At 39.0% G+C, this 18,318-nt stretch overlaps 1 long non-coding RNA gene across 1 annotated transcript in view; it reads right to left on the bottom strand.

Annotated features, from left to right (window-relative positions):
* The window catches only part of LOC142874898 (uncharacterized), a 376,092-nt gene that overhangs the window by 173,159 nt on the left and 184,615 nt on the right, over window positions 1-18,318 (bottom strand). Inside the window, exon 4 of the long non-coding RNA XR_012922479.1 lies at window positions 4,928-5,061. This is a non-coding gene — a long non-coding RNA (uncharacterized LOC142874898). The remainder of the gene's footprint in view (window positions 1-4,927; window positions 5,062-18,318) is intronic.

Below are 18,318 nucleotides of genomic sequence, written 5' to 3'. Positions count from 1 at the left end.
CAGTTATTTTGTATTCAGAAAGTAAAGGCAGTGGTTTAGAGAACATGTTTTCCAATAGTCTCATAAAATCCAAACAAGCTAAAAATCAAATGGAAACTTCTCCATTTCACTAATTCTCTCTTAAAAATGAATTCTCTGAAAGCCAAACAATATAATTTCACCATCGTTAAACTGTCCAGCATGATTTCTTTCAGCTTTATCTTACCTAAAATCAAGATCCTCTCCCAAAAACAAGCCCACCCCCAAAAATGTGTATTTAACTGATTGATATCAAAAACACATACTTGAAGAAAAGTAATTAAGAGATAGTGATAACAGACGCAGAATAATAAAATGAGGTCATTTATCTTTGGTTGCCTTTTCCTGCTACATTCTGAATATATTTCACAGAGAACAAAGCAGTCATAAACAGGATTTGGTTTGAAATTGCCACTGCAAATTTTTAGAGCAATTTCAGTTATCACTGGGTGTAATATATGCTAATCTGAAGTTGAATACAGCCTCAGGTGTTATAACATTCTTGTTCGCAGCCAACAAGAAGGAAAGGCATTAATTAACCGCAGTTCTGACTCCCAAAGCCAAAGTAGGGTATCTCACTGCTGTAGTGATCCAGAAACCACTAGTTTTATCTGAGCATTTTCAAAATTCCAAAGGTGCCTCCAAAAATGGATATCATTATGAAGTCAATGACCCAAAGCCATTCTCAGTGCTAAATCCTCTCCCTGGGATTTTTGCCAGCCTGGCAAGAAGATCAATACAGCGTTCAGATAGACTTATTTCCAATAGACAAATAACTCACATATGGGAAAGCCCCGTAATGCAATACTGAGCTTTCAGACTCCTCCATGCCATTCTGCTCCCTCTGATTGCATTTCTTGGAAGCAGGACAGGCCTTAAGGGAAGTCTTTGAAGCCTGTGGACGCCCCTTCTGTGCCCTGCTCTCACCTTAGAAGTGCTCCACGCTCACCCTCTTGAAATCCCGTCATATGAATAAATGCTTATCTGTCCTTTAAGAAATGAGGTCAGCAATTTCAGGAAGCAGCTTGTCTGGTAAAGCCAAGAGAACTTAGACATAGAATGCCTTTTCATTTCAAAGAGACTGTCTCTATTGAGAGGTTTTTGGCAAGTGAAACAACCCAACTCAAGCTAATGTAGGCAGAAAAGATTTAATCAAAGCACACCACATAGCTCACAGCATCAAGAAGATCAGGAAACCAGGCCTTGAGGACACACAGATGGAAAAAATGCCCCTTTCTTGCATAGGAACAGAACCGTCATGAAAACAGCAACAAAAGAACTGGAGAAACCACCCCCCACCATGCCCACCCTCTTTAGACCGAGCCTAGCCAGCTAACATGGGCCCTGACGTGTCCTGGCTGTGTTTTCTGTTGTGTCCCAAGGTGGAGCCTCTCTGACATCCATAAGCCAGTCCCGACAGCACATACGCCCAGGTGAGGCACAGGAGAGCTGCAGTATGTGTAGACAAAGCAGCACTGAAGTTGTCAAAGGCAAAACAAAGTCCAAGTCAAAATTAACCAAGGCTGTCGATTCACAAACTTGCAGCCAGGGAACCCATCCGCCTTGCTTCCATTTCATCGTGGGTTCCAGGATATTAGAAAGGGGAGGAAGATTTATCCAGTAAAAGGAGCTAATACTCACGCTGTGTCCTATTGGTGAGTGTTCTATTAAAGTCGGATTTTTAGAAGTAGAGACACTTTCTAATTGGTCTTCAGATACATGTGACAGTCCGTTTGGGGACATTTACAAAAGAAAGGATTTGTTCAAGGTACAGGTGGAGGGTTCTCTGTGCCAACTGTTTCCTGAAACAGGATGGGGTCCAGGGGGTGCTTTGCAGCAGTGGGTCTCATGACAGGCTGAGTGCCAGGGCAGGCGGTTGCTCAAAGTCTAAGACAGAAACTGGGTCAGGAACCAAGGGATTCCTCACGTGGCACAAACACAAAGTAGAGAAAGCAGGTGCAGGTTGGTGCTCACGTTCCTGGTCCTGCTGCAGAAACAGCTCCCCTCAGGAGGGCATCTTAATGTCTTGCCTGGCTTTTCAGAAATGGCAAATGCGATATTCCCATCATTTGGCATTATGGGTCATCAGAATGGCCAGGTATCTCTTCATTGTGTTTTCCCGTAAGCAATCAGACGATAGAACCCTTGGATATAAAAGTAAAGAAGCTACATGAAATGTGTTTGGACTAATACATCAGTAAGGCTGCCATTATAAGGGTTAAAGAGATTGGGCAGCCCCTGGTACTGATCCAATAATACAAAATTATGTGATTGTTCTCCAAACTGGCCTGGGGGTTAATAATCTTAATGGTTTACCACCGTCACCTCTTCCTGTACTACTATGTTCAGGGATGTGTGTGTGTATGTGTGTGTGTGTGTGTGTGCTGGAGTTGAGGATCAAGGTTGCAAAGAATAGAAAGAAAAGAGTAACAAAATCTAAAAAAACCTAAGAGCTTTAAAAAATAGCTGTTAAAAAGTCTATGTTTCTATACTGCCTGATGTAAACTTTACATAGTTGGCTTCTGTGTAGCTTTCAGTAAAAACCAGTTGATGACCATTATCCTTGAGCATCCAGTTAGCTGCTTGCCATATTCCTTAGGAAACTACCCAGTCAGTGTTCTCATGCAATATTTATCTTGAGTGCTTAGTACAATACTGATCCCTTTGATACAGTGCCTCTTGAAAATAATAATTTAAAAAAAGAAATAAAAGTTGTTCAATCTATTCATTTGTTTTAATTAAAATTCAAACTTCTGGAGGAAAGAAGTGCCTTAATAAAATACTCATCTTGCAGACTTTTAAATAAATATTAAATATTACTCTGTATGAAACACCCACATCTTTGACAGAATGGACCAACAAAACCCCATATGAATTCAGCAGGATCTAATACATAGTTTGAATGGCATGTTATATTTTCTGTGATATTTTCTGAAAATGAAGAGAATATTAATTTTTCCAAAAACACTTTCTTTTGCTTACCAGTAAAAGTTAGTTTGAATAAAGCAGCTTTTCATCCTCTTTTTTATTAAATTCACATCTGTACACAAATTGTTCTTCTCGTTTTGAGTTTTGTTGTTCAGATTATTGTTGCTTTTTCCTTGTTTTGCAATTCCATAATGTGATGGTTGCCTTGGCAATAGAAACGTGGGTTCAAACCTTTTTAAGATGATAACCATCTCTATTCCACATTATTTATTGGATTTCATTCAGGTATATTCTTCTGATTTTTTTTCTCTTTATGAATTTAAAGTTACCCCTTCCTTTGTCATCCTGATTTTCATTTTCTAAATACTTTTCCAACTGCCAGTATTTCTTACCTATTTTATTGAAATGCAAAATTGAGTCCATGACTTTATATGCAATTGAAAAACATACATTTGCATTTGAGGTTCCCAGTATTGTAACTAAGCCCATACTCCATCTGCACAGAAAACCATGCTAACCACTATGTCTGTAAGCTCCACTGGTCAGGGGTTTGAGGAGGGCTATGGTTTGGGAGACAGAGCAATCAGGACTGGCGGAGCTGGGGGGCACATGGTAAGGGGACTCCACTCAGCCCCTAGCCAGCCCCACTCCTTGGAGAGGCAAAGAATTGGTGGGAGCAGCTGGCTTCTGCATGTAGCTACTATGTGACAGGAAGGAAGGTTACTGCAGAGGCTGGTCTAGTCTCTCCCTTTTATATGAGTTGCAATGGAGAGAGGCTATGCACTAAACGTAAAGTGTAAAACCCCTTGAGTGTAAAGGGATACCAGGTGCTTATTTGCAGCCTGGGACTGAGCACTTAGAGGGGAAATTGTCCAGAATTAACTGTGCCAATAACTCACGGTGTCTCTTGATCACCATACTAGCCTGATAGAATGGTAGAACTTTCATGAATAAGAAACGTAGGATAATTTTGCCCAGAAGTTCTTGGTCTAGGAAAGTAGATTCCCTAAAATTCCATAGATAGATTTAAGTGGGTCATGAACCCCTCAAATTGTATGCAAAACTTAGAGTGCATGCATGTGTGTGTTTTTCTGAAGAGAGAGAGCCTAGGATTTTATTCACACTCTCAAAGAGGCCTATGAGAAGCAGAATGTATGTCACAGTTTGCTTGGGACAGTCATGTTTGTGCCCATGGTCCTGGCTTAATTTATTAATAACCCTCCCTTTTACTCTCAAAAGTATCCCAGTTTGGTTGGTAAATTATATGGATTCCCTACCTTTGACCTACAAAAGGATAAGAGCCACTGAGTTGGCCCAACCCCCCACTTCTACACAAGAACTATTATACTACTATTTTATACGAGAGGCTATCATGGCATAAAAATTCATAGCAGACAGATTTATTTGAATTAAGTAAACTGTAGTTATATTACACAGAGATTTGAAAACCAAGCAAAATTCTTCAGACTTTGCTAAGATAAATACTTATTACCAACATCAGCATTGTGGCAAAGTTAAGCAACAACTTGCTGATGGCAGTATTCTGGGTTCAACTCAAGATGAAGGAAGTCCACTTATTTATTGCAGTTCCAGAGTTATACCCTTTCAAATTACTTTTTTTCCCCCTGCTCATATGGTTTGAAGAAGCAGCAAATTCTATGATTGGCAAGAAACAGGTTTAACTCGAGTTAGCAAATACCGACTGAGCTTTGACTGGGTTCCAGACACTGTGCTAGGTACTTGTGGGATTTAGATGAGATATAAAGATGACAAAAGATAAAGATGAATAAGACCACAGGTAAGTCTTCAAGGACTTTAGGATCTAAGAGGGAAGAAAAGAAAGATGTAAATAACTGCAAAATCTTTAAGATATAATCATTATAAAGGATGGGTTTCAACTGCAAAAGGAGGAGAATCTAAATAATGGAGGCTTAAACAAGATGAAAGTTTATCTCTATCTATGTAAAAATGCAGAGGGTACCTGAATTTCCGGCTACTCAGAAGACAGAGACAAGAGAATTGCTTGATCCCAGGAGTCGGGGCTGTAGCATGCTACTATCATCCCTGTGAATAGCCTCTGTACTTCAGCCTGGGCAATACAGCAAGACTCCAACTCTAAAAAAAAAAGAAACAAGAAAACAAATTAAAACCATAAGAAAAATGGCAACTTAAAAGTTTTATGATACATTACATAAAAAATTATTTTAAAAAATAAGAAATTAGGCAGTCCAGAGCAGGGGTGGTATTCTACAGAGTCAAGAGTTCAGGCATTTTTTTTTTTTACTTTTGCTCTATCATTCCTGGCTTCTATTTCTAAAATTATCACAGACCTGGATGGCTGTCCCACCTCCAGTCATCATTTCTATATTCATAATAATAGAAAGGAAGAAAGAGAAGGAGAAAAATAAACCCCTCCCTTAAGAAATTCCCAGAAGTTACACAAACCACCTTTCCTTAATTTTACTGGTTAGACCTTGGTTACATGGCTGCACCCAGCTAGAAGGAAGCTGGAAATATAGCCTTTATTCCTGACATTCTTGTGCCCAGCTAAGACTCAGGATTTTATTACCATAGAGAAAAAATAAAGCCATTGGAGGATAATTAGTAGTATCTGTGACATCTGCAATGGAGCAGTTGGAAAAAAGGAGATAAAACCCTAGATGTTGACAAGAAAGGTGTCCAATAACTATTTCCAAGTGAAGAGGCAAGTTGTGGGGTCGTGTGTCTATTATCAGCCATTTAGTGTTCCTAAAACAGATAAATATTTATCAATGCATGGAGAAAGTTCTGGAAGTAACACTTGCCACTGGTTTTATCTATGAAATAAATGGGACTAGGGAAGGGGAGAGAAGAGGAAGTATGTCTACTCACTCAACATACTTCTGAGTTCTTTAATTGTTGGCATGCTCTAAGAACTTGTATTGTTTAGTAATTTTTAAATGCAAGGGAAAAACAAGAAAACACAGGATATAAGGAAGACTGTGATAAGAACTTCAGTGGTAGAGTGGCAAAGAACAGATGAAAGCCAACTAGGGATGGCTTTAGGGGAAGATGGCATTTGAGTTGCCCTTTTAACATAATAAGATTTTAACTGGTATGTATTTGTGAAGAAGATAATACTGTCATAAATCGTGAGTTAATTCAAATAATAAGGAACCTGAAGGTGTTTCCAGGGTGGCTGCATGCAGTTTGCAATGGGTTATCATAGACAAGAAGACTAGAAGGGTGGATTGAGACCAGATTATAGAAAGCCTTGATGGCCTTGCTAAGAAGTGTGGTTTACATTTTGAAGCTGAGGGAGAGCTTTGAAGATTTCCAAACAGGGGAGTATGAAGATCTATGTTTGAAAAAATGATTCAGATAGTAATTGAAAGAATGCATTAATCAGAAGAAATACTGTTAGAAGACCATGGGTCATAAGGCCTTGGACAGTGAGGTTCTGAATTTAGGCAGAAGCCCAAGGAATGGCAAGGACTAGACAAATTCGAAGTACATTTGCAAGACAGGGCAACAAGCCTGTTAACCAGTTTGTTTAGAAGAGTTGAAAGAGGAGAGTTGAGAATGACACTCCAAGTGTCTCAGAGAAACATAGATGCTAGTAACACAAAAGGAAAAACAGATTTATTTGAAGGAAAGGTTTCATTTTATTTTGCATATGTTGAAAACTCAGGTCTAGTGCTTAGGGTGAAAGTTAGGACAAGAAATGTGGATTGTGAGGACATGATATTAAGAATAGGTGCAGTCACAGGAGTGAAGAGGGAGGAAAGAGAGCAGAAGGGAAGGAAGGAGGAGGAGAGGCGAAAGAAAAAGAGGATAAATTTACATAAGAGCACAAACTTAATCTGAAAAAGAAAATGTCTCATACATTTAATTAAAATATTGATTCCACTAAGTCTTACCTTTCTATGAGCTGGCAAAAGTTATGCTTCTCATTTTGCAGGGAAGAAAATAAGGTCCAGACATTCATTAATTTAACAAGTATTTATTAAAGACCTACTAGGTATGAGCACTGAACAAGGCCCTAAGGATTCAGTGCTGAGGAGTTCAGCCCAAGACTCTCCTCTCATAGCACTTATATTCTCATGGGGTAAACAGTCAATGAATAAGAAATGAATAATTAATTGGATAATTACAATACAATTCGAGTGTTACAAGGCAAATAAGCAGGTGATGAAGCATAGAACCTGGGGAAGTCACTTTAGACAGAGGTTTGGGGAAGGCCTCCCTGTAGAGGTGACCTTGCCTTGAGACTTACAAAATCACTTAAAACTCACTACAACTCAAGGTGAACACAAGGTCCTAAGGCAGAAAAGGACTGGGTGTGTTCAAGGACCGTGAAACACCCAATGTGCCTTTGCTTATGAATAAATTGGAGAGTGGAATGAAATAAGGGTGGATGAGCAGGACCTTGTAAACCAAAGTAAATAATCAAGGCATTAGTATCTGAAGGCATGAGAAGCCAAGAGAAGGGTCTTATACAGGGAGGGGATATAATCCACTTAATAGCTGCAGTGTGAGAAAATTAGAGAACAGCAAGGGTGGTGGACCAAGAAGTAGGAAATGAGGGCAGCCTGGCCCAAGGTAGTGCACAAGAGACAGAGAGAAAAATAAGGGTCTGAGATATGGTGGTAAACATGAAACCAACAGGACTTGCTGCGAGAAGGGAAAGAGTAGGAAGAGAAGGAGTCAAGGATGATTTCTACATTTGGGGTTTTTGGCACCTAAGTGGATGATGGTGCCACACACTGAGAAGAAGAGTGGGCAGGGAGCCCTTTTGGGCATGGGGACAGAAGGTGTCTATCAAAGACTCTGTGATGGAAATATTAGGTTTAAGAGGAATTATTAGGTGCCCAAATAAGTGTCAAGTTGGTGATTGACTGTACCTACATCTAAAAGTTTGAAATTTGTTGGGATATAGAAGGGAGTTAAAATCTTGAGACTGGATAAGTTTATAAGAGAAGAAGAGAGAATGGATGAAGAAGAAAATTTGACCAGGAACTAAGTCCCAAGGCTGGAGGACTCACTTCCTCTGGCCCCTTCCACAAACTGGGGTCAGACCTGGGAATTTTTTTTACATAATCAGGTAGTATCTGGGTGACCAGAAGCCAAGAACTCAACTAAGGGGAGGTAGAGTTATGAATATTTCTATTGGGTTCACTAAACCACGTTTCCATGGCTCAGTCTCTTACTTGCATAGTTAAGTCACTGCTAACTGCCTTAGTGTAGGAAGGGCTACCCGGACCTCTCTGACTGCCACCTTACTTGAGGATTCTACGTTATGTATGACAGGCACAGGCAGTTAGCAATTATTATGCCTTTTATAAGGAAAAACTCTATAGCAATTTTTAACTCTTTCATCACCTGAAGACATCTGAAATGTAAAATGTTTCTATATTCAACAAAATGAAGCAAGTGCTGAGCAATTGTAACTGCCATTGAAAGACAGTTCATGGACAGCCACATGACGATGCAACTCTATAAAGTGGGGACAAAGGGCTACAAGCACCGTTTTAAAACTTTAATAAGTATTCTGAATATGTGCCTTTCATAGCTCGTTCCCTTAATTGCACTGGAGAAAAAGTTGCCACCACATCTAAAACCATTGACTACTTCAATAGGTTGCAAGTTAGGAATATGCCACCTTGACTATTTTTTAAGAATCTAGGTGTAATAAAATGTTGTCCCTATTATAAAGTTGTTCAAACCTTACAACCTGGGTACAGTGACATGGTGAGGACCCTAAAATATATTTTTGAAGAGTTAGAAGAGAAACTTGAGCATAAACAAACAGTTTAAAAGGTTACTCTAAAAGTTAATGATGCTCCAATGCACCATTTTAACTGCAATTTTGAAAGACATTTATAACTGTAACATTTCAGTAAAATAAGTGAGAAACGACAGAGTGAATTGGACTAATATGAAAAGTTCCTCCTTTTGGTATCTTTGAACTTATTTATTAAAGAATTAAAGAGAAAAACAATAAAGATAAAAGATGAAATCAGTAGAAATAATTCTGACATCAAAAAGCAAATGGTAACAAAAATAATTTCAGATCATACCAAAAGCAGGTATTCATTAATGGAAAAGATAAATTTAAAATAGAAATAAAGAAATAGGTTTTGGATTGCTTGATGATCCCATTAATGACAGTAGTGAATTTTTTTAGTACATTGGAAAGAAATTAAATCTCTTGTTGATTTGATATAAAATACTAAGGATGATCAAGATAACATGAACCTCATACTACCCCCCTGCAATGAAGATATCGATGACAAATGGTTAATGAGGATTGTTGTCATTTCAGAGTAATTGTGATTAATCACTGCACAAGAAATTTGAAATGTCCTAAAATTTTATAACTTAAATATGAATGAAACTTGACAGAAGCTGCACAAGTCAACCATCCTAAAATTTTATGTGTCATTGCCAATATCAACTTAGAAAGCTAAAAGGAAAGTCACTAAATGTAATATACAACAAATTCTGTTCAACTAGAAGAAATAGTGAATTATTTATCTATTTTCTCTATAGAAAAACATTCCAAAATCATCATCCTATAAAGAGGTGACCAAAAACTATGCAGCCAAAACTATAGTGAGAAATGTATTATAGAATCATGGCAGATAGTCAACAAAAAATATTACAGTATGTTATTTTTGGGGATTTCATGATGACTGTGGTATGTATACCCTTTTCAAAAATAATTGTCATTTCTTCTCTCTCTCTGAATAAATATTTACTTTTACACTTAATTTTGTATTTATAATTTTGCGACTGTTTATTTAAAGAATGCACCCTACATTGTATATGCTTCCGGCGCCATGAATCCTGGATACACCTCTGTCCAAGGCCTTTGATTATTCAGCTGTCGAATAGAGAAAGAGGAACACTGTGAGAGTGTGCTCTCTCAAAAGCCCAGAGAAGAGACTGTTTCAAGAAGGTTGGCAGCTGTGCCTCATGCTCCTGAGAGTTCAAGACAAAGGTTGTGGTGTGTTCTTTGGATTGAGCAACTTGAGTGCGCTGTTGACCTTGACAAGATCATTCACTGAAGTGGGGAAAATGAAGCCCTATCGGAGCAAGTGGAAGAGCAAGCTCGTCATGTGTAGTAGTCAATTATACTGTGCTAGGTTTTCTCTGGTTTCCTCTCCAAATCAGTTGTCCATCCTCTCCTGTCCTGCTTGCCTTGAGGGGCTGACTTCAATCAACAACTTCACCACCCTCGCCCCTGGCTTCCCTTTGGGTGGGCCAATTGAAGGCATTGGTGGAATACTGGGCCACGGTTGGTGGCTGAACTCCTCTGCCTGTGATCACACAGCCTCTGGGTGGCTACAGCTCTCCCAGGCTCCTTTTTCCCTTCAGGCCTGGGGGAAGGAATAGCTTTCTGCTCCTGCCAGCAACTGAGTATTTCAACATTCCACGCTGGTTCTCTTCACCTTACCCACTCCTCCGAGAATAATCCCTCCTTTAAATGGTCTCCAGTTAAACCTTTGAATCAGGGTCAATTGGGTTAATTCACCCTGCCAGGACCCGACTGATGCACACACTGACTTTTCTACTTATAAATCCAGCTTGTGTTGCCCTAATTGGCTGCAGGCATTGAAGACCTTTATAAGAACAGCTCCTGAGACACGTATAATCAGGTGTGACAGCAGGGACAAGGGTTGGAATTTAGTTCTGCAAATCTAAGGCAGTGTCTGATAGTTCTAGGAACAGACATGATTCGTGAGATTTTCCTCTAACCCTTAACCCAAAATGTTGGTTGGATCTCATGGCCAGGGTCTGCATTGGTCTTGTGAGTAAAGGCAAGTGCTCATACTTTTGCTGGACCCCTCCTCCCAAGCCAGGCCCCTAAACTCAGGCCCCTTCTACATGTCTAGCTCTCTCAGGAGGCTGCACACTGCTTGTGGACCCCCAGGCAATGGCAGCAGTCGTACCACTCTGCAGCCAGACCCACATTTGGAATCCCAAAATTTCCAGCCATGTAGATATGAGTGTAACTCAGCCAGACACTCCCAATCAGCGCCCCACACACAGATCGGATTCTCGTGTAGATTGAACCAAACTGAATTAACTCAGGTTTGTAATAATAAAGTTGTGGTTTCAGTTCCTATGAAAAGCAAGCCCCACAGTGAAGTTAATCCCTCAGCCCTGCCTGTCCATATTCCCAGTGACTCCCTTTTCCCGGTCAATCCCACCTCCTCCTCAGACCTGCTGGTCCTGAGAAAAGTGATCAGTTCTGAGAAATAGTTCTACTCAGAGAGTGTATTCTGCACAAAGTTTCCCTGTGGGTGTAAGGAATTGACACTAGTATAGTTATAAATATTTAAAAAGGAAAATCTCATCTGTATACCATCTAGGGTGCGTTCTAACACTTTCTCAGGAAGATCATTGGAAGATGGAAGATGGCTGTCTGATCCTGTCACTCCTCTACTTCCCCTCACCCCCACCCCGAGACTGGTTCTCACTCTGTCACCCAGGCTGGAGTGCAGTGATGTGATCATAGCTCACTGCGGCCTTGAACTCCTGGACTCAAACCATCTCCTGACTCAACCTCCCAAAGCTCTGGGATTACACAGGCATGAGCCACTGCGCGCTAGATCCCACTCCTCTACTTTAAATCCTTACTTGTGCTGGGAGACACAAAGTGTTGGGAGACAAGTTTAAACTTCCTTGTTTCATATACAGACCCTTCATCACCTGAACCCCAGCCACCTCTCCAGCTTCATTTTTTGGCATTCTTGATCTAAACTCTTGGACACAGCCATTTCCAACCATCTATTTCCCAACTATGTTGTGCTCTTTCTTGTTCTTTGGCTTGAACATGGTGTCCACTGTACTCTAAATTCCCTTCCTCTACTACTTCCCTCTGCAAAATGTACTCCCTCTTCAAGACTCATCTCATGCATTTCCCTCTCTAGGGAACTTTCTTTTATTCTTCAGTGAATAAAGTTGCTCATACTTCATTTTGCTATTTGTACAGCACATAAAACCACCACACTTAATGTAATAACAATTGGTTAAATACCCATCTTGATGACTAGCCTATAACTTTCTGAGGGAATTATGCATTTTGATATTTTCAGCATCTAAGACAGTGCCTGACACTTGGCAGCACTTCCATGTGTATGGAATAAATGCATGTACACATTTGACTGAACAGATCAAGAGGAATGAGGGGAAAATGGGGAGGGGGAGGAGGAAACCACAAAACTATGAGAAAAGACATGGATTTGTGAAAACACGGGAGGAAAATGTTGAGAATATGTCACCTAGAAAAGACAGGATGTAAAATACTTATATACTTGTGACACATTATCACAATATATATGTGACACGTTATCACAATTATAAATAAGTACACTTAAAGAGATGTGCTGGAATTGTATCAAAGGAGTCTACATAAACATAAATATTTTTATCATAACTGTGACTACACAAAACGATTTCCTTAATACATTTTTAAAAATGTTATGCCTAGAAAAATTAAAAAATAAAATGCAAAACCATCTTGCTTAATAGTTTGAGTAGACATTGCCTGAAGGAGAAATGGAAATGGGGTCATCCTTCTAAAGTTGCAAATATCAGCCAGTCCACTTAGCTGTGCCGGGAGAGAGCAGCAGCAAAGACTGCAGACTCGGGGTCTGCTCTTATCCTGGTTCCACTGCTTGCTACTTATTTCTTACCACTTTACTAACTTGCTAGCTTTGTGGTCTAGGTTAAGCTACTTAATTTAAATATGCCTCGGTTTTATTATCTGCACAACAAGGATGATAGTTGAAGCTGCCCCATAGTAGAGTGGTTGTGAGATTCCAATGAGATAACACAAAAATGTAGCATGTAAGATCTCAGTAATGTCAACTTTTATTATCACCACAATATTGTTTTACATAGCAGGAAGCTATGTTCCAGAGGGATAAAGTGACACACCCACGGTCATATAACCAGTTACTGGTTGAGCGAGGACTAGAATCAGGTGTCCAGATATGCATTTCACTGCTCTTTCCATGACAAAGGGGCTAGCAACTGTATGAACCAAATATTGCTTAGCTCGTGTACAGTACAGAGTGAAAAACTGCAGTAGGAATTGAAAATTGGAACCATCTAACCTAGGACTTTATTAGTAAAAGGATTAAATCTTCGTTTTTGTTAGCCTTAACTTTTTAATTACAAAAAGCAAAACACTTTCTGAGGCAAGCTGTTTGAACACTTCTTTCAATGACAGAAGCTTTCACATTGCTCCCTTACTTAAAGCTGGAATTTTTTAAGGCTTTGAAAAGGAAAGTTGAATTGACATTATGACCTCCAAAAAAGAACTGAAAAATTTTTGGCCTTCTGAGTTCATTACCTACAAGAAACTTCATATCTATTATTTAGAAAAAGCTGAATGATGGAGTGTTTCTTCTTCTACCTGGATGTTTGATGTCAAGTAGATCGAAGGAGAGCCATGCAACTTCAATTCGTACGCTCAGTTTAGGAGATGTGAGTGCTTTGTTAGACAGCTGGAAGCCCAGAGCTAGGAGGTTTAATGTTTAAAGTTTCATATTTTTCTTTTGATGAGTGTATCTGGAAAATGGTCCTTAGCCATCTTTCTAAAATTCGTTTTTGCTTGGAATGTTTTCTTTAAGAAATAAAATGTAGCTAGATTTAGCTACAAGAAGAAAGCTCAAAAGATTATAAATAAGAATCATGAAGATTCATGAAATCATCAATCCATTCATATTTATAGAGTGCATGTGCCTCTAGTATTTCCAAGATGATTATTTCACAGCAAGGGTCAAGGTTTCCTCTTAGTAATCTCTGCCTTCTAAGATTCAATTCACAGTAATCGTTTTCTTCCTACATTGCATGGATTAAGTCTTCTCATCCAGTGTGACGGATTTTTTTTAAAAACCTAATGACTAGGTGATTGCAAATCTTTTCTCCAGTATTATAAATAACAATGCCTCACTTCTGGTTGAATATTAAGAATCTGCACTGTGCTCGCTGTTTAAATGTCTATCTTTTAAATGTCCACAATTGAATTAAAGCCTTATGTTCAATCATGAACCATGAAATTAGTTGGTATTACCAATGTTCTGCAACTCAGGCCCTGAAATAAAAATTAAAAGATTGCAATGCAAAATTGCCAAAAACAGTCTCAACTAAAAGCAGGCCTTTGTGCTTTCTAAAGGCCTTGACTTCATCATCAACCTTATCAAAGAGTAAAACAAGAAACAAGCAAAAGAACACCACCCATGTACAAGATTCTTCATTTTACAAAAACAAATAAGCAAAAATCTCCAATTTTAAATGAGGTAAAAATAGTTTTTATGTGACAGAGAATGTCAGACACTGAAGTCTTTTCCTTTCAATTTTTAAAAGTGATATTAAGATTGTTTTTACACATAAAAGCCTATTTATATTTTGGGTAAACTTCTGGTATATTCAGTCAATGTACTCATTGCTGCATCCAAACCACAGGGCATTAAGCAGACTACTCATCCCTCGTCTGAACTGGCCTGAAAAACCATCCCATTCCTGAATCATCAGGTCCTTAACCAACACTCCCTCTGTGGCAAAAACAGTTACCATGATTTGGCTGCTTGCTATACAAGAGAGGTCTGTGGGGAATTCAGACTCAACATCACCTGGGAGTATGTTGGAAATGCAAAATTTCAGACCCTACCCCAGACCTCCTGAAGCACAATCTACATTTTAACAAGATCCCAACTAAATCAAATGCATATTAATGTTTCAGAAGCACTGATTTAGTTGATTGCCCTAAAAGCGTAAATTTCTTCCCTAATTGCCTAAAATACTGCCGGGGAAGAAAACTGAGCAATGCTTTTGAGAGTTAAAAGTTTATGACATGTACCATGTGTACTTTTAGACTTTACACATTTCATCTTCTTTTAAAAATCCCTGCAAGGTATATTTATTCTCATTTTTACATTGTAGGAACTAAGTGCCTCGTCAAAGATTACACAACTCATAAATGCTGGAGCCAAGATCCCAAATAAGGTCTGTCTGGCTCCAACATTTCCCATCTCTTTTCCATTATAGCACACCACCCCTTATCTTGCTCATTTTTTTAAATACCACTTAGAACCATTAAATGTCTTCAGTATGGGCCTTAGGTTGAACTTTATCATCAAAGCTCATTTATTAAACTCTCTTGCTTTGCACTCATGTTTTTGCATTTTGTGTCTGAGGCTGCCCTGTGTTGGTCATATCCTCAGCACAGCAAGCTGAACTGTTTGTCATGCTGCCTAAGGTCTGTTGATGGCATATCCTTTGCCATTGACCTCAGAATTTATCCTTTCAGTAATTTACAGATGCAAATATTTTCAAGGATTTTTGCAAATAAAATGGTCTTAAACTCTTATCAAGCATGGTGGTTAAAAATTACATAGGAATACTGAAAATGGTCTCTGACTAGCTACATCAGCAAGAATTATCATTTTTTTCTTTGTAGGGGATGTGTATCCCATGTCAAAGGTCTACCCTGGTCACCAATCATGCCATTGCCCTTCAACACCTACAGATAAATCTGCCAGATTAGATTCTGAATCTGTTTTTCAGAAATCCAGGGCTACATAAGTTAAGAATTTCTTTTTAGGGAAATCATAGAAGATTTATGGTGACCAGTTTGCTCCTGAATTAGGAATTTTAATCTCTGAGCTCATCATTCTTTTTTTTTCTCAGAAAGTGTCAGGCTTACTAATGAGTGAACATAGAAGCAACTGGTCAAGCCTATTATACTTTTTATTCACAATAAAATATTCTACGGCAACAAATACATGGTCATCCAAAGATTTACCTTTTTTCTATAGGCACCTGATTACCACAGGGAACAAGTTAAAAATTAAGTAATTGTTTTGCCCTACTTGCCATGAACTACCAGTGCTGCCTTTACCAATGGAAACAAGTCATTATTGCGTGTAAGTCTAATCAGATAAGGGACTCAATTTCAGACAACCCAGAACCATTTCAGAGACCTCCCTTTCTAAGGATCTGTTCCTCTGGAAACACTTCTAATACTGATTTCTGTATCAGCTTGGCTTTGACCAGAGAAGCAGGACCACCGTAAATGATAGAAACCAAGAGATTTGCTACAGGATTAGACCTCATTCAACCATGGGACTTATGGGGCAGTCTGTAAAGGCTGATGCCTCTGCATCTAGGGTTGAGGCTAAAGTTGCTCTAGGAGAGCCAGCCCACCAGTCAGGAAAGAAAGCTGGATATGAATGAGAACAGAGAAACTGGAACCTACAGGAAGGTACCGAAATCCACAGGAAACTAGAACCAGTATCTCTCACCAACTCCAACCTCAATGCTGGGGGTGACTTCCAAGGGAACTGAACATGTACTTGGCCCAGAGCTCTGGAAAGCTGAAGGTGGAGATCTCTCTGGATCTGTAGGAATTGCCAATCCAGGTGCTGCTCCACTCCAATAAGGAGAGCAGGTAGATGACTGTGAAGTGCCACAGTCATTAGCCCTAAACTAATCTTCAGAGTGTTAAAAATCTAGCTCTCTTTTACTTCCATCTTCCAAATTGTGTGCTAAATGCTTCTGTGGCCAACATTAACCCAGGACCACATGATAAGAGAAATTTCTGGGAAATGGGAAACGTAGTTCCATCGTAAGTTGAAGCTGTAAAAAGCCAACATAAAAGGCCACTAGCTAACACTTTCTGTAAATACCAAGGATAACTCACATAGAGAAACAGAAATACTTTAAACAAATTTCCCCACTATGTATACTTTAAAACCCTATACCTGCAGGATTCTTTATAGAGAAAAAGTAGGATGCCTAGGATTCATTAAATTCCATAACTTTCTCATGGAGTGCTACAATCCACAATAATTTATGAAACATTCTGAATGTCATTCAAATTAATTTGTTCATGAACTCTTTCTCCCCCCATAATAAATTTTAACATCCCATAAGACTATATTCTACAAAATGAACATTAGAAAACACTGCCTTAGAGAATAATCTAAAACAAGAATGGTAAAAAGATTTCATCTCACATGCTAAAAGTGTGTCTTAGTCCATTCGGGCTACTATAACAAAATGCCATAAACTGCACTTCTATAGTCCAATACCATTAACTGGCTTCTAAACCTCAAAAATATATTTTTCACAGTTCTGGAGGCCAGGAAGGCCAAGATCAAGGTTCTGGCAGGTTCAGTGTCCGATGAGTGCCTATTTTCTGTTTCATAGATGGTGCCTTCATGCTGGGTCTTCACATGATGGAAGGGGCAACAGAGCTTTCTTGGGTCTCTTTCATGAGGGCACTAATCTCATTTATGAGGGCTCCACCCCCATGACTTTATCATCTCCCCCAAATTTTCACCTCCTAATACCATCATTTCAGGGCTTAGGATTTCACCTATACTGGTGACCCTTGAGCAACACAGGTTTGAACTGCAAGAGTCTATTTACACATGGATATTTTTCAATAAAAGTTACACCAGTCAGTGCCTGACTCCTCCTCCACCTCCTCCACCTCTTCTGCCTCTGCCACCCCTGAGACAGCAAGACCAACCCCTCCTCTTCCTGCCTTTCCTCAGCCCACTCAATGTGAGGACAAGGATGAAGACATTTATGATGATCTACTTGCACTTAATAAATAGTAAATATATTTTCTCTTCCTTATGATTTTCTTAGTAACATTTTCTTTTCTCGAGCTTACTTCATTATAAGAATATAATATATAATGCATACAACATACAACATTTGTGATAATTGACTGTTTGTGTTATTAATACCAGTAAGGCTTCCAGTCAACAGTAGGCTATTAGTAGTTAAAGTTGGGGGACATCAAAAATTACACATGGATTTTTGACTGCACAGGGGGTCAGTGCTCCTAACCCCTGCATTGTTCAAGGGTCAATTGTATATGAGTTTTGTAAGGAAACAAACATTCATACCATAACAAAGTGGGTCCTTCAAACAGGGTATTGAGAATATTTGAGAGTCTGAATGCAGGCTTCATGCGGGTGGGGGAAACATGATCAATTAGTAATGTCTGCTCTAGTCAGGCAATGGAGAAAAGATGGCAGGAGTACATTTGCTAACATTGACCTCTGTGGCAATAGTCACCTCAACCAGAAATAATCTCAAGTCTAGAGCCAGAGAGAAATACTGAACCCCATGAAACTTGCAAAAAATGTATAGAGTATTCTTCTAAACTGGTTTCTTATTCTATTTCATTTCTTTGCTCACTGGGCTAACTGCTTTTTTTAAATCATTAAATCAATTTTATTTGAATGAGTTGAATTAAAACAGCAAAATTGACTCAAAGCTATATCTTAACTACTTGCCATATTAAATTGGAGTGTATATAACCAAATATTAAAGAAATGTTATTATATTTTATTCGTAACT

The sequence above is a fragment of the Microcebus murinus genome, chromosome 13 (genome assembly GCF_040939455.1).
Source record: "Microcebus murinus isolate Inina chromosome 13, M.murinus_Inina_mat1.0, whole genome shotgun sequence".
In the NCBI taxonomy this organism is placed as follows: domain Eukaryota; kingdom Metazoa; phylum Chordata; class Mammalia; order Primates; family Cheirogaleidae; genus Microcebus; species Microcebus murinus.
This window is presented reverse-complemented; position numbering and strand designations above follow the sequence as displayed.